This window comes from Phyllobates terribilis, unplaced genomic scaffold (genome assembly GCF_046119375.1).
Source record: "Phyllobates terribilis strain yellow unplaced genomic scaffold, ASM4611937v1 Scaffold_108__1_contigs__length_5656254, whole genome shotgun sequence".
Taxonomy (NCBI): Eukaryota; Metazoa; Chordata; class Amphibia; order Anura; family Dendrobatidae; genus Phyllobates; species Phyllobates terribilis.
The window spans coordinates 2,201,726-2,216,557 of NW_027362868.1; the positions used below are offsets into that span (position 1 = coordinate 2,201,726).

The window sequence follows — 14,832 nt, forward strand, 5'->3', positions numbered from 1 at the left end:
ATCAGGAGATTTTAACTGCATTTTAGGTGGAGAAAAAAGGTTCTCAAGCTCCACAAGTAGGAATTATGATAAAACGTCTTTTATGTTAAAAAATGTCATACAAGATTTTAATTTAACAGATGTTTTTAAGGAGTGTAATAAAGACTTGCCTGCAGAGGAATGGGTAACCTGGAGCAACGTGAATTGTAGCTCCAGGATTGATTTTATTTTCTGCTCTAAAAATGTATTGCCTTTTAAATGTGAGCTTTTATCTAATGTTTTTTCTGATCACAAACTTTTATCCTTTTATGTGAAATGTAATGATTTTAAGAAAAAAGGAAAAGGTACCTGGAAGTTAAACATTTCCCTTTTAGAAGACCCCCAAGTTTTATCTGATTTTACTGAATTTTATTTACATTTTAAAAGAATAAGAGACCCCCATATCCCTATAAGTAGGTGGTGGGAAAAGATGAAAAAGAACATAAGAGATTTTTTTATGAAGGTTGGGGTCCAGAAAGCTAGAGAGAAAAGAGAATTTTATTGGCAACTCAACACTAGATTGGAGACCTTATATAAATTGAAGAGCCATGAGATTGAAGTAGATAAACAAATTAGTGACTTAAAAAGTGAAATTCAGCATACCTTGGAACAGAGAGGTAAAGAGTTAATTTTCCATGCAAAGGTCCAACATGTTGAAAATAATGAAACCTGTTCACGATATTTTTTTAAATGTATGGTGAAAAATCGTGTTTTTATTGAATCAATGGAAGGTAAACAAGACATAGAGGGTGTTTTAGCTAAAGTGCATGAATTTTATTCCGAGCTTTTTAACACAAAATCTGTTGATGACCATTTTATGAAAAGTACTTTGGATGAAATTACAACTGTTTTAGACCCTGTCTCACAAGATGTTTTATTACAGAGTCTAACTGAAGATGAGATATCTGAGACCATAAGAAGCTTTAAGTCTGGTAAAGTACCGGGGCCTGATGGTATACCCATAGAATTTTATAAGGTTTTTTATGATATTTTACAGGAGGATTTATTTTATGTTTTTAGTGAGGTTTTAATACAAAAACCCTACCGAACTCCTGGAAGAAAGGTGAGGTCTCCCTTATATACAAAAAGGAAGACAAAACGCAACTAAGAAATTGGAGACCTATCACCCTTCTAAATTGTGATTACAAAATAATGGCAAAAATTTGTGCAAATAGACTTAAAAAGGTAATAGGTAACATAATCCACCCAAACCAAGTGTGTGGCATACCAGGAAGGAGTGTTTGGGAAAATTTGAATCTAATCAAAGATGTAATAGATGACACAAAGTCGAGGGGAAATAAGCTGGCGGTCCTGTCTCTCGACTTTGAAAAAGCATTTGATAGAGTGTCACACCAATTCCTTTTTAATGTTTTAGCTAAAATGGGTATACCAGAAGGTTTTTTATGCTCTCTCAAAGCATTTTATCATGGTTGCACTAGTAAGGTTTTAGTAAATGGTTTTAAGACAAGTGATGTGTTTTTAAATTCTGGTGTAAAACAAGGTTGCCCTCTGTCCCCCTTGTTATTTATTTGTGCCCTTGAACCCCTACTCAGTGTCTTAAGGAGAGACAAGCAAATCCGAGGCGTCCATTTGCCAGGTGGGGGAGGGCTAGAAGCAAAAGTTACTGGATATATGGATGATGTAGCCATAACATGTAAAGATGCCCTGTCTATCCGGAAAACACTACGGCAAGTGGAATACTTCTGTGGTGGATCTGGTTTTAAAGTAAATTTTAATAAAAGCTGTATTTTAAATGTGGGGAATATGATTTTAAATGATGTACCGGTTCCTGAATGTGACTCTGTAAAGATTCTAGGTGTGATTTTTAACGAAACAAACAAAGGTAAAGAAAGCTGGGATCTTGTGGCACAAAAGGTAAATCAAAAACTATGTATGTGGAGGTTGAGGAAATTAACAATGGAAGGGAAGGTACTAGTTATAAAAATGGTAATTGTGCCTTTGTTATTGTACTTAAGTTTGGTGTTCCCCCCCCCCACACATACCTTTACGAAAATAATCAAAGCTTGTTTCACTTTTTTCTGGAGCTCCAAGATGGAGAAATTGAAAAGAGAGTTAGTGGTCAAGCCTAAAGAGAAAGGCGGTAAAGATTTCCCCGATTTTAGAGCTTTTGTTTTAATAAGATTTTTTGTTTTATGTTTTAATGCACTGTCGAAAAATAGTTATTGGTCATATTTTATCCGTTTTAACACAGGTTATTTTATGAAACGTCATGGATGGTTTGAAACAGTTTTAAGTTCCCCATATGCTCTTAATACACCAGAAAGCTATAAGATTTTAGGAACTATTGTAAACACGTATGACTTAAAAGGGAAAAGTGCAGAAGACTTAAGAGATAGCAAAATGACTTTAAATGGTTTCAAACAAAAGGAATCAATTGTACAGATTGGGAATTTTAATGATAATAAATGTACTGACATATGGAAAGTTATTAATGAACCCTATCTTTTTAATTCCCAGAAGGACCTGGCCTGGAGCTGTGTGCATGATTGTCTTCCATGTCGGGCATTCCAACACCGAAGAGGACTCGTGAGAACTGCCAGATGTCCAAGACAAAGATGCCTCGGAGATGAGACTGTTTTACATGTTTTATGGACTTGTCACTTTGCACGACAAACATGGACTACAATATTTCCCTTGCTTCAAAAAATGACAAACATTAAGGATCTTACTTTTGAAACTGTCTTATTTGGTCGTGTGGAGTGCCCCAACGCCAGCAAGAGGATCATCGCATGGAAGACAATCAGTACCATCAAAGAAGCTCTATGGAAGGCCAGGAACATCCTTCTTTTTAAACACGATGTTTTATCTGTGAAAGATGTTTTAGAGTTGGCTTTCAGTGAAATGTATATGTATTATTTATTGGATAAAAAGAGAAATGTAATTTTATCAAAACAATGGCTGGTAAAAGAATGGAACACAGCAATCTAAACACATTGTCTGTATTTTAATGTAATTTTATTGCCTTATTGAACTGAAATCAATTTATGTACGAATGTATTTTAAAATGTAATGATTTTATGTTCATATCTAATGTATTGTAATTAAGTTTTATCCAATAAACGGGTGTGCCTATGTTTGGGTACATTCCAAGTCAAAAAAATCTGTTCTTATCAGTTTAATATCTGATACGTCCCCTATCTGGGGACCATATATTAAATGGATTTTTAGAACAGGGAGATGGAAAAAGAGCTTGCTCTGTCCACTCCACGCATTGACCTGGTATTGCAGTATCTCCAGGACCGGTGCACCCCTTCTTTAATGCAGTTTCTAAAATCAGAAAGAATTGAATTCAATGCTTTTTGTTCATTTTGCTTGTTTGTCGGATTTTGGGATGGACTCTTTGGCTTTGCTTTTCTTCTCCTCATTGGATTTTTCATGTTAAAAGTTGCAGAAGCCAGATGACAAGCTCATTTTGGTTCAACTTCAGCAACTGTGCATTGCATTGCCATGTAATGTAATGTAATGCAATGCTATCTATCTAGCTCTCCCTCTATACTTCCTTTTGGATAAACAGACATATTAGGCAAGCATTTTGGAGCTTTCACCTAAATAACTACAGGTGGTGAGATAAGCTGCACAATATAATTGACCTTTCAGTATATTGTTGCACACACACCATCTATTTAGCAAATGCCCTTGTTATCAACAGCAGCCTTTTAAACTCACCTGAGCTAACAGGTATGTGAGCTGGTTACTCTGCTGCGCTTAAAATTTCTTTTTTGGTTTGCTACAATGCCTTTTCTGAAACGTTGTCTCCCTCTGCTGGAACACTGACTTCTTTCATTTAATGCCTGCAGACTATAAAAGAGAAACCAACCCAAAAAGTTTGGTTGATTAGTCTGTGGCATTCTTTTAAACTGTTGCTTATGGCGGTCTCTGTGAGCTTCTCAGTGACATTCAGCCATCCAGGTATCCCGCCTGCAGTAGACGGAATGTGGCAATGGAACGCTGGCTGCGCGTGTCATAATAGGCTCTGAGCCTTTATATACCTGCGCACAGCAGCAGCCACCTTCAGTCTGCTGCTGGACAGCCAGCAGCAGCAGCAGCAGGAGAGGTAATTAATCAGCAACCCTCCTGCTAAGGGTAGACAGCTGCTCGTTCCACCCCCCCCCCGCCTTAATTGGTTCTCCTCCCTTCCAACGGTGTTGAGGCGGGTGGGAACAGCCGGGGGTTGAGGGTACTGTGCTAAAAGAGGTGGAGTTATGCAGATCTAAAACGCGTGGATTGCAGCAGCAGCAAGCCGAAAAGTGCAGGCATGTGAGGGATCTAGAGGTTGACAGCATGTCTTCTTAACGGGAGTCCAGGTGGCCATCTCCACAAATGGACTTTTCAGAATCCTTCGGTGGCACCGTAGTCGGAAACCAATTCTGGTTATCGCTTCTCGGCCTTTTGGCTAAGATCAAGTGTAGTATCTGTTCTTATCAGTTTAATATCTGATACGTCCCCTATCTGGGGACCATATATTAAATGGATTTTTAGAACAGGGAGATGGAAAAAGAGCTTGCTCTGTCCACTCCACGCATTGACCTGGTATTGCAGTATCTCCAGGACCGGTGCACCCCTTCTTTAATGCAGTTTCTAAAATCAGAAAGAATTGAATTCAATGCTTTTTGTTCATTTTGCTTGTTTGTCGGATTTTGGGATGGACTCTTTGGCTTTGCTTTTCTTCTCCTCATTGGATTTTTCATGTTAAAAGTTGCAGAAGCCAGATGACAAGCTCATTTTGGTTCAACTTCAGCAACTGTGCATTGCATTGCCATGTAATGTAATGTAATGCAATGCTATCTATCTAGCTCTCCCTCTATACTTCCTTTTGGATAAACAGACATATTAGGCAAGCATTTTGGAGCTTTCACCTAAATAACTACAGGTGGTGAGATAAGCTGCACAATATAATTGACCTTTCAGTATATTGTTGCACACACACCATCTATTTAGCAAATGCCCTTGTTATCAACAGCAGCCTTTTAAACTCACCTGAGCTAACAGGTATGTGAGCTGGTTACTCTGCTGCGCTTAAAATTTCTTTTTTGGTTTGCTACAATGCCTTTTCTGAAACGTTGTCTCCCTCTGCTGGAACACTGACTTCTTTCATTTAATGCCTGCAGACTATAAAAGAGAAACCAACCCAAAAAGTTTGGTTGATTAGTCTGTGGCATTCTTTTAAACTGTTGCTTATGGCGGTCTCTGTGAGCTTCTCAGTGACATTCAGCCATCCAGGTATCCCGCCTGCAGTAGACGGAATGTGGCAATGGAACGCTGGCTGCGCGTGTCATAATAGGCTCTGAGCCTTTATATACCTGCGCACAGCAGCAGCCACCTTCAGTCTGCTGCTGGACAGCCAGCAGCAGCAGCAGCAGGAGAGGTAATTAATCAGCAACCCTCCTGCTAAGGGTAGACAGCTGCTCGTTCCACCCCCCCCCCCGCCTTAATTGGTTCTCCTCCCTTCCAACGGTGTTGAGGCGGGTGGGAACAGCCGGGGGTTGAGGGTACTGTGCTAAAAGAGGTGGAGTTATGCAGATCTAAAACGCGTGAATTGCAGCAGCAGCAAGCCGAAAAGTGCAGGCATGTGAGGGATCTAGAGGTTGACAGCATGTCTTCTTAACGGGAGTCCAGGTGGCCATCTCCACAAATGGACTTTTCAGAATCCTTGGGTGGCACCGTAGTCGGAAACCAATTCTGGTTATCGCTTCTCGGCCTTTTGGCTAAGATCAAGTGTAGTATCTGTTCTTATCAGTTTAATATCTGATACGTCCCCTATCTGGGGACCATATATTAAATGGATTTTTAGAACAGGGAGATGGAAAAAGAGCTTGCTCTGTCCACTCCACGCATTGACCTGGTATTGCAGTATCTCCAGGACCGGTGCACCCCTTCTTTAATGCAGTTTCTAAAATCAGAAAGAATTGAATTCAATGCTTTTTGTTCATTTTGCTTGTTTGTCGGATTTTGGGATGGACTCTTTGGCTTTGCTTTTCTTCTCCTCATTGGATTTTTCATGTTAAAAGTTGCAGAAGCCAGATGACAAGCTCATTTTGGTTCAACTTCAGCAACTGTGCATTGCATTGCCATGTAATGTAATGTAATGCAATGCTATCTATCTAGCTCTCCCTCTATACTTCCTTTTGGATAAACAGACATATTAGGCAAGCATTTTGGAGCTTTCACCTAAATAACTACAGGTGGTGAGATAAGCTGCACAATATAATTGACCTTTCAGTATATTGTTGCACACACACCATCTATTTAGCAAATGCCCTTGTTATCAACAGCAGCCTTTTAAACTCACCTGAGCTAACAGGTATGTGAGCTGGTTACTCTGCTGCGCTTAAAATTTCTTTTTTGGTTTGCTACAATGCCTTTTCTGAAACGTTGTCTCCCTCTGCTGGAACACTGACTTCTTTCATTTAATGCCTGCAGACTATAAAAGAGAAACCAACTCAAAAAGTTTGGTTGATTAGTCTGTGGCATTCTTTTAAACTGTTGCTTATGGCGGTCTCTGTGAGCTTCTCAGTGACATTCAGCCATCCAGGTATCCCGCCTGCAGTAGACGGAATGTGGCAATGGAACGCTGGCTGCGCGTGTCATAATAGGCTCTGAGCCTTTATATACCTGCGCACAGCAGCAGCCACCTTCAGTCTGCTGCTGGACAGCCAGCAGCAGCAGCAGCAGGAGAGGTAATTAATCAGCAACCCTCCTGCTAAGGGTAGACAGCTGCTCGTTCCACCCCCCCCCGCCTTAATTGGTTCTCCTCCCTTCCAACGGTGTTGAGGCGGGTGGGAACAGCCGGGGGTTGAGGGTACTGTGCTAAAAGAGGTGGAGTTATGCAGATCTAAAACGCGTGGATTGCAGCAGCAGCAAGCCGAAAAGTGCAGGCATGTGAGGGATCTAGAGGTTGACAGCATGTCTTCTTAACGGGAGTCCAGGTGGCCATCTCCACAAATGGACTTTTCAGAATCCTTGGTTGGCACCGTAGTCGGAAACCAATTCTGGTTATCGCTTCTCGGCCTTTTGGCTAAGATCAAGTGTAGTATCTGTTCTTATCAGTTTAATATCTGATACGTCCCCTATCTGGGGACCATATATTAAATGGATTTTTAGAACAGGGAGATGGAAAAAGAGCTTGCTCTGTCCACTCCACGCATTGACCTGGTATTGCAGTATCTCCAGGACCGGTGCACCCCTTCTTTAATGCAGTTTCTAAAATCAGAAAGAATTGAATTCAATGCTTTTTGTTCATTTTGCTTGTTTGTCGGATTTTGGGATGGACTCTTTGGCTTTGCTTTTCTTCTCCTCATTGGATTTTTCATGTTAAAAGTTGCAGAAGCCAGATGACAAGCTCATTTTGGTTCAACTTCAGCAACTGTGCATTGCATTGCCATGTAATGTAATGTAATGCAATGCTATCTATCTAGCTCTCCCTCTATATTTCCTTTTGGATAAACAGACATATTAGGCAAGCATTTTGGAGCTTTCACCTAAATAAGTACAGGTGGTGAGATAAGCTGCACAATATAATTGACCTTTCAGTATATTGTTGCACACACACCATCTATTTAGCAAATGCCCTTGTTATCAACAGCAGCCTTTTAAACTCACCTGAGCTAACAGGTATGTGAGCTGGTTACTCTGCTGCGCTTAAAATTTCTTTTTTGGTTTGCTACAATGCCTTTTCTGAAACGTTGTCTCCCTCTGCTGGAACACTGACTTCTTTCATTTAATGCCTGCAGACTATAAAAGAGAAACCAACCCAAAAATTTTGGTTGATTAGTCTGTGGCATTCTTTTAAACTGTTGCTTATGGCGGTCTCTGTGAGCTTCTCAGTGACATTCAGCCATCCAGGTATCCCGCCTGCAGTAGACGGAATGTGGCAATGGAACGCTGGCTGCGCGTGTCATAATAGGCTCTGAGCCTTTATATACCTGCGCACAGCAGCAGCCACCTTCAGTCTGCTGCTGGACAGCCAGCAGCAGCAGCAGCAGGAGAGATAATTAATCAGCAACCCTCCTGCTAAGGGTAGACAGCTGCTCGTTCCACCCCCCCCCCCCCGCCTTAATTGGTTCTCCTCCCTTCCAACGGTGTTGAGGCGGGTGGGAACAGCCGGGGGTTGAGGGTACTGTGCTAAAAGAGGTGGAGTTATGCAGATCTAAAATGCGTGGATTGCAGCAGCAGCAAGCCAAAAAGTGCAGGCATGTGAGGGATCTAGAGGTTGACAGCATGTCTTCTTAACGGGAGTCCAGGTGGCCATCTCCACAAATGGACTTTTCAGAATCCTTGGGTGGCACCGTAGTCGGAAACCAATTCTGGTTATCGCTTCTCGGCCTTTTGGCTAAGATCAAGTGTAGTATCTGTTCTTATCAGTTTAATATCTGATACGTCCCCTATCTGGGGACCATATATTAAATGGATTTTTAGAACAGGGAGATGGAAAAAGAGCTTGCTCTGTCCACTCCACGCATTGACCTGGTATTGCAGTATCTCCAGGACCGGTGCACCCCTTCTTTAATGCAGTTTCTAAAATCAGAAAGAATTGAATTCAATGCTTTTTGTTCATTTTGCTTGTTTGTCGGATTTTGGGATGGACTCTTTGGCTTTGCTTTTCTTCTCCTCATTGGATTTTTCATGTTAAAAGTTGCAGAAGCCAGATGACAAGCTCATTTTGGTTCAACTTCAGCAACTGTGCATTGCATTGCCATGTAATGTAATGTAATGCAATGCTATCTATCTAGCTCTCCCTCTATACTTCCTTTTGGATAAACAGACATATTAGGCAAGCATTTTGGAGCTTTCACCTAAATAACTACAGGTGGTGAGATAAGCTGCACAATATAATTGACCTTTCAGTATATTGTTGCACACACACCATCTATTTAGCAAATGCCCTTGTTATCAACAGCAGCCTTTTAAACTCACCTGAGCTAACAGGTATGTGAGCTGGTTACTCTGCTGCGCTTAAAATTTCTTTTTTGGTTTGCTACAATGCCTTTTCTGAAACGTTGTCTCCCTCTGCTGGAACACTGACTTCTTTCATTTAATGCCTGCAGACTATAAAAGAGAAACCAACCCAAAAAGTTTGGTTGATTAGTCTGTGGCATTCTTTTAAACTGTTGCTTATGGCGGTCTCTGTGAGCTTCTCAGTGACATTCAGCCATCCAGGTATCCCGCCTGCAGTAGACGGAATGTGGCAATGGAACGCTGGCTGCGCGTGTCATAATAGGCTCTGAGCCTTTATATACCTGCACACAGCAGCAGCCACCTTCAGTCTGCTGCTGGACAGCCAGCAGCAGCAGCAGCAGGAGAGGTAATTAATCAGCAACCCTCCTGCTAAGGGTAGACAGCTGCTCGTTCCACCCCCCCCCCCGCCTTAATTGGTTCTCCTCCCTTCCAACGGTGTTGAGGCGGGTGGGAACAGCCGGGGGTTGAGGGTACTGTGCTAAAAGAGGTGGAGTTATGCAGATCTAAAACGCGTGGATTGCAGCAGCAGCAAGCCGAAAAGTGCAGGCATGTGAGGGATCTAGAGGTTGACAGCATGTCTTCTTAACGGGAGTCCAGGTGGCCATCTCCACAAATGGACTTTTCAGAATCATTGGGTGGCACCGTAGTCGGAAACCAATTCTGGTTATCGCTTCTCGGCCTTTTGGCTAAGATCAAGTGTAGTATCTGTTCTTATCAGTTTAATATCTGATACGTCCCCTATCTGGGGACCATATATTAAATGGATTTTTAGAACAGGGAGATGGAAAAAGAGCTTGCTCTGTCCACTCCACGCATTGACCTGGTATTGCAGTATCTCCAGGACCGGTGCACCCCTTCTTTAATGCAGTTTCAAAAATCAGAAAGAATTGAATTCAATGCTTTTTGTTCATTTTGCTTGTTTGTCGGATTTTGGGATGGACTCTTTGGCTTTGATTTTCTTCTCCTCATTGGATTTTTCATGTTAAAAGTTGCAGAAGCCAGATGACAAGCTCATTTTGGTTCAACTTCAGCAACTGTGCATTGCATTGCCATGTAATGTAATGTAATGCAATGCTATCTATCTAGCTCTCCCTCTATACTTCCTTTTGGATAAACAGACATATTAGGCAAGCATTTTGGAGCTTTCACCTAAATAACTACAGGTGGTGAGATAAGCTGCACAATATAATTGACCTTTCAGTATATTGTTGCACACACACCATCTATTTAGCAAATGCCCTTGTTATCAACAGCAGCCTTTTAAACTCACCTGAGCTAACAGGTATGTGAGCTGGTTACTCTGCTGCGCTTAAAATTTCTTTTTTGGTTTGCTACAATGCCTTTTCTGAAACGTTGTCTCCCTCTGCTGGAACATTGACTTCTTTCATTTAATGCCTGCAGACTATAAAAGAGAAACCAACCCAAAAAGTTTGGTTGATTAGTCTGTGGCATTCTTTTAAACTGTTGCTTATGGCGGTCTCTGTGAGCTTCTCAGTGACATTCAGCCATCCAGGTATCCCGCCTGCAGTAGACGGAATGTGGCAATGGAACGCTGGCTGCGCGTGTCATAATAGGCTCTGAGCCTTTATATACCTGCGCACAGCAGCAGCCACCTTCAGTCTGCTGCTGGACAGCCAGCAGCAGCAGCAGCAGGAGAGGTAATTAATCAGCAACCCTCCTGCTAAGGGTAGACAGCTGCTCGTTCCACCCCCCCCCCGCCTTAATTGGTTCTCCTCCCTTCCAACGGTGTTGAGGCGGGTGGGAACAGCCGGGGGTTGAGGGTACTGTGCTAAAAGAGGTGGAGTTATGCAGATCTAAAACGCGTGGATTGCAGCAGCAGCAAGCCGAAAAGTGCAGGCATGTGAGGGATCTAGAGGTTGACAGCATGTCTTCTTAACGGGAGTCCAGGTGGCCATCTCCACAAATGGACTTTTCAGAATCCTTCGGTGGCACCGTAGTCGGAAACCAATTCTGGTTATCGCTTCTCGGCCTTTTGGCTAAGATCAAGTGTAGTATCTGTTCTTATCAGTTTAATATCTGATACGTCCCCTATCTGGGGACCATATATTAAATGGATTTTTAGAACAGGGAGATGGAAAAAGAGCTTGCTCTGTCCACTCCACGCATTGACCTGGTATTGCAGTATCTCCAGGACCGGTGCACCCCTTCTTTAATGCAGTTTCTAAAATCAGAAAGAATTGAATTCAATGCTTTTTGTTCATTTTGCTTGTTTGTCGGATTTTGGGATGGACTCTTTGGCTTTGCTTTTCTTCTCCTCATTGGATTTTTCATGTTAAAAGTTGCAGAAGCCAGATGACAAGCTCATTTTGGTTCAACTTCAGCAACTGTGCATTGCATTGCCATGTAATGTAATGTAATGCAATGCTATCTATCTAGCTCTCCCTCTATACTTCCTTTTGGATAAACAGACATATTAGGCAAGCATTTTGGAGCTTTCACCTAAATAACTACAGGTGGTGAGATAAGCTGCACAATATAATTGACCTTTCAGTATATTGTTGCACACACACCATCTATTTAGCAAATGCCCTTGTTATCAACAGCAGCCTTTTAAACTCACCTGAGCTAACAGGTATGTGAGCTGGTTACTCTGCTGCGCTTAAAATTTCTTTTTTGGTTTGCTACAATGCCTTTTCTGAAACGTTGTCTCCCTCTGCTGGAACACTGACTTCTTTCATTTAATGCCTGCAGACTATAAAAGAGAAACCAACCCAAAAAGTTTGGTTGATTAGTCTGTGGCATTCTTTTAAACTGTTGCTTATGGCGGTCTCTGTGAGCTTCTCAGTGACATTCAGCCATCCAGGTATCCCGCCTGCAGTAGACGGAATGTGGCAATGGAACGCTGGCTGCGCGTGTCATAATAGGCTCTGAGCCTTTATATACCTGCGCACAGCAGCAGCCACCTTCAGTCTGCTGCTGGACAGCCAGCAGCAGCAGCAGCAGGAGAGGTAATTAATCAGCAACCCTCCTGCTAAGGGTAGACAGCTGCTCGTTCCACCCCCCCCCCGCCTTAATTGGTTCTCCTCCCTTCCAACGGTGTTGAGGCGGGTGGGAACAGCCGGGGGTTGAGGGTACTGTGCTAAAAGAGGTGGAGTTATGCAGATCTAAAACGCGTGGATTGCAGCAGCAGCAAGCCGAAAAGTGCAGGCATGTGAGGGATCTAGAGGTTGACAGCATGTCTTCTTAACGGGAGTCCAGGTGGCCATCTCCACAAATGGACTTTTCAGAATCCTTCGGTGGCACCGTAGTCGGAAACCAATTCTGGTTATCGCTTCTCGGCCTTTTGGCTAAGATCAAGTGTAGTATCTGTTCTTATCAGTTTAATATCTGATACGTCCCCTATCTGGGGACCATATATTAAATGGATTTTTAGAACAGGGAGATGGAAAAAGAGCTTGCTCTGTCCACTCCACGCATTGACCTGGTATTGCAGTATCTCCAGGACCGGTGCACCCCTTCTTTAATGCAGTTTCTAAAATCAGAAAGAATTGAATTCAATGCTTTTTGTTCATTTTGCTTGTTTGTCGGATTTTGGGATGGACTCTTTGGCTTTGCTTTTCTTCTCCTCATTGGATTTTTCATGTTAAAAGTTGCAGAAGCCAGATGACAAGCTCATTTTGGTTCAACTTCAGCAACTGTGCATTGCATTGCCATGTAATGTAATGTAATGCAATGCTATCTATCTAGCTCTCCCTCTATACTTCCTTTTGGATAAACAGACATATTAGGCAAGCATTTTGGAGCTTTCACCTAAATAACTACAGGTGGTGAGATAAGCTGCACAATATAATTGACCTTTCAGTATATTGTTGCACACACACCATCTATTTAGCAAATGCCCTTGTTATCAACAGCAGCCTTTTAAACTCACCTGAGCTAACAGGTATGTGAGCTGGTTACTCTGCTGCGCTTAAAATTTCTTTTTTGGTTTGCTACAATGCCTTTTCTGAAACGTTGTCTCCCTCTGCTGGAACACTGACTTCTTTCATTTAATGCCTGCAGACTATAAAAGAGAAACCAACCCAAAAAGTTTGGTTGATTAGTCTGTGGCATTCTTTTAAACTGTTGCTTATGGCGGTCTCTGTGAGCTTCTCAGTGACATTCAGCCATCCAGGTATCCCGCCTGCAGTAGACGGAATGTGGCAATGGAACTCTGGCTGCGCGTGTCATAATAGGCTCTGAGCCTTTATATACCTGCGCACAGCAGCAGCCACCTTCAGTCTGCTGCTGGACAGCCAGCAGCAGCAGCAGGAGAGGTAATTAATCAGCAACCCTCCTGCTAAGGGTAGACAGCTGCTCGTTCCACCCCCCCCCCCCGCCTTAATTGGTTCTCCTCCCTTCCAACGGTGTTGAGGCGGGTGGGAACAGCCGGGGGTTGAGGGTACTGTGCTAAAAGAGGTGGAGTTATGCAGATGTAAAACGCGTGGATTGCAGCAGCAGCAAGCCGAAAAGTGCAGGCATGTGAGGGATCTAGAGGTTGACAGCATGTCTTCTTAACGGGAGTCCAGGTGGCCATCTCCACAAATGGACTTTTCAGAATCCTTGGGTGGCACCGTAGTCGGAAACCAATTCTGGTTATCGCTTCTCGGCCTTTTGGCTAAGATCAAGTGTAGTATCTGTTCTTATCAGTTTAATATCTGATACGTCCCCTATCTGGGGACCATATATTAAATGGATTTTTAGAACAGGGAGATGGAAAAAGAGCTTGCTCTGTCCACTCCACGCATTGACCTGGTATTGCAGTATCTCCAGGACCGGTGCACCCCTTCTTTAATGCAGTTTCTAAAATCAGAAAGAATTGAATTCAATGCTTTCTGTTCATTTTGCTTGTTTGTCGGATTTTGGGATGGACTCTTTGGCTTTGCTTTTCTTCTCCTCATTGGATTTTTCATGTTAAAAGTTGCAGAAGCCAGATGACAAGCTCATTTTGGTTCAACTTCAGCAACTGTGCATTGCATTGCCATGTAATGTAATGTAATGCAATGCTATCTATCTAGCTCTCCCTCTATACTTCCTTTTGGATAAACAGACATATTAGGCAAGCATTTTGGAGCTTTCACCTAAATAACTACAGGTGGTGAGATAAGCTGCACAATATAATTGACCTTTCAGTATATTGTTGCACACACACCATCTATTTAGCAAATGCCCTTGTTATCAACAGCAGCCTTTTAAACTCACCTGAGCTAACAGGTATGTGAGCTGGTTACTCTGCTGCGCTTAAAATTTCTTTTTTGGTTTGCTACAATGCCTTTTCTGAAACGTTGTCTCCCTCTGCTGGAACACTGACTTCTTTCATTTAATGCCTGCAGACTATAAAAGAGAAACCAACCCAAAAAGTTTGGTTGATTAGTCTGTGGCATTCTTTTAAACTGTTGCTTATGGCGGTCTCTGTGAGCTTCTCAGTGACATTCAGCCATCCAGGTATCCCGCCTGCAGTAGACGGAATGTGGCAATGGAACGCTGGCTGCGCGTGTCATAATAGGCTCTGAGCCTTTATATACCTGCGCACAGCAGCAGCCACCTTCAGTCTGCTGCTGGACAGCCAGCAGCAGCAGCAGGAGAGATAATTAATCAGCAACCCTCCTGCTAAGGGTAGACAGCTGCTCGTTCCACCCCCCCCCCCCCGCCTTAATTGGTTCTCCTCCCTTCCAACGGTGTTGAGGCGGGTGGGAACAGCCGGGGGTTGAGGGTACTGTGCTAAAAGAGGTGGAGTTATGCAGATCTAAAACGCGTGGATTGCAGCAGCAGCAAGCCAAAAAGTGCAGGCATGTGAGGGATCTAGAGGTTGACAGCATGTCTTCTTAACGGGAGTCC

The 14,832-nt window shown here is 42.8% G+C and overlaps 8 non-coding genes and 1 pseudogene across 8 annotated transcripts; all 9 read left to right on the forward strand.

The window, feature by feature from the left end:
• The first annotated feature begins 3,122 nt into the window (after window positions 1–3,122).
• LOC141200848 (U2 spliceosomal RNA) lies at window positions 3,123–3,292 on the forward strand (annotated as a pseudogene).
• Window positions 3,293–4,412: 1,120 nt separating this feature from the next.
• LOC141199526 (U2 spliceosomal RNA) lies at window positions 4,413–4,603 on the forward strand. The gene has a single exon (XR_012271275.1). It is a non-coding gene; the product is annotated as a U2 spliceosomal RNA (small nuclear RNA).
• Window positions 4,604–5,724: 1,121 nt separating this feature from the next.
• On the forward strand, window positions 5,725–5,915 carry LOC141199527 (U2 spliceosomal RNA). The gene has a single exon (XR_012271276.1). It is a non-coding gene; the product is annotated as a U2 spliceosomal RNA (small nuclear RNA).
• Window positions 5,916–7,034: 1,119 nt separating this feature from the next.
• Window positions 7,035–7,225, forward strand: LOC141199528 (U2 spliceosomal RNA). Its single transcript, XR_012271277.1, has one exon. It is a non-coding gene; the product is annotated as a U2 spliceosomal RNA (small nuclear RNA).
• Window positions 7,226–8,348: 1,123 nt separating this feature from the next.
• LOC141199529 (U2 spliceosomal RNA) lies at window positions 8,349–8,539 on the forward strand. The gene has a single exon (XR_012271278.1). It is a non-coding gene; the product is annotated as a U2 spliceosomal RNA (small nuclear RNA).
• Window positions 8,540–9,660: 1,121 nt separating this feature from the next.
• Window positions 9,661–9,851, forward strand: LOC141199530 (U2 spliceosomal RNA). The gene has a single exon (XR_012271279.1). It is a non-coding gene; the product is annotated as a U2 spliceosomal RNA (small nuclear RNA).
• Window positions 9,852–10,971: 1,120 nt separating this feature from the next.
• LOC141199532 (U2 spliceosomal RNA) lies at window positions 10,972–11,162 on the forward strand. The gene has a single exon (XR_012271281.1). It is a non-coding gene; the product is annotated as a U2 spliceosomal RNA (small nuclear RNA).
• A 1,120-nt stretch (window positions 11,163–12,282) lies between these two features.
• On the forward strand, window positions 12,283–12,473 carry LOC141199533 (U2 spliceosomal RNA). Its single transcript, XR_012271282.1, has one exon. It is a non-coding gene; the product is annotated as a U2 spliceosomal RNA (small nuclear RNA).
• A 1,119-nt stretch (window positions 12,474–13,592) lies between these two features.
• LOC141199534 (U2 spliceosomal RNA) lies at window positions 13,593–13,783 on the forward strand. The gene has a single exon (XR_012271283.1). It is a non-coding gene; the product is annotated as a U2 spliceosomal RNA (small nuclear RNA).
• Window positions 13,784–14,832: the final 1,049 nt, after the last annotated feature.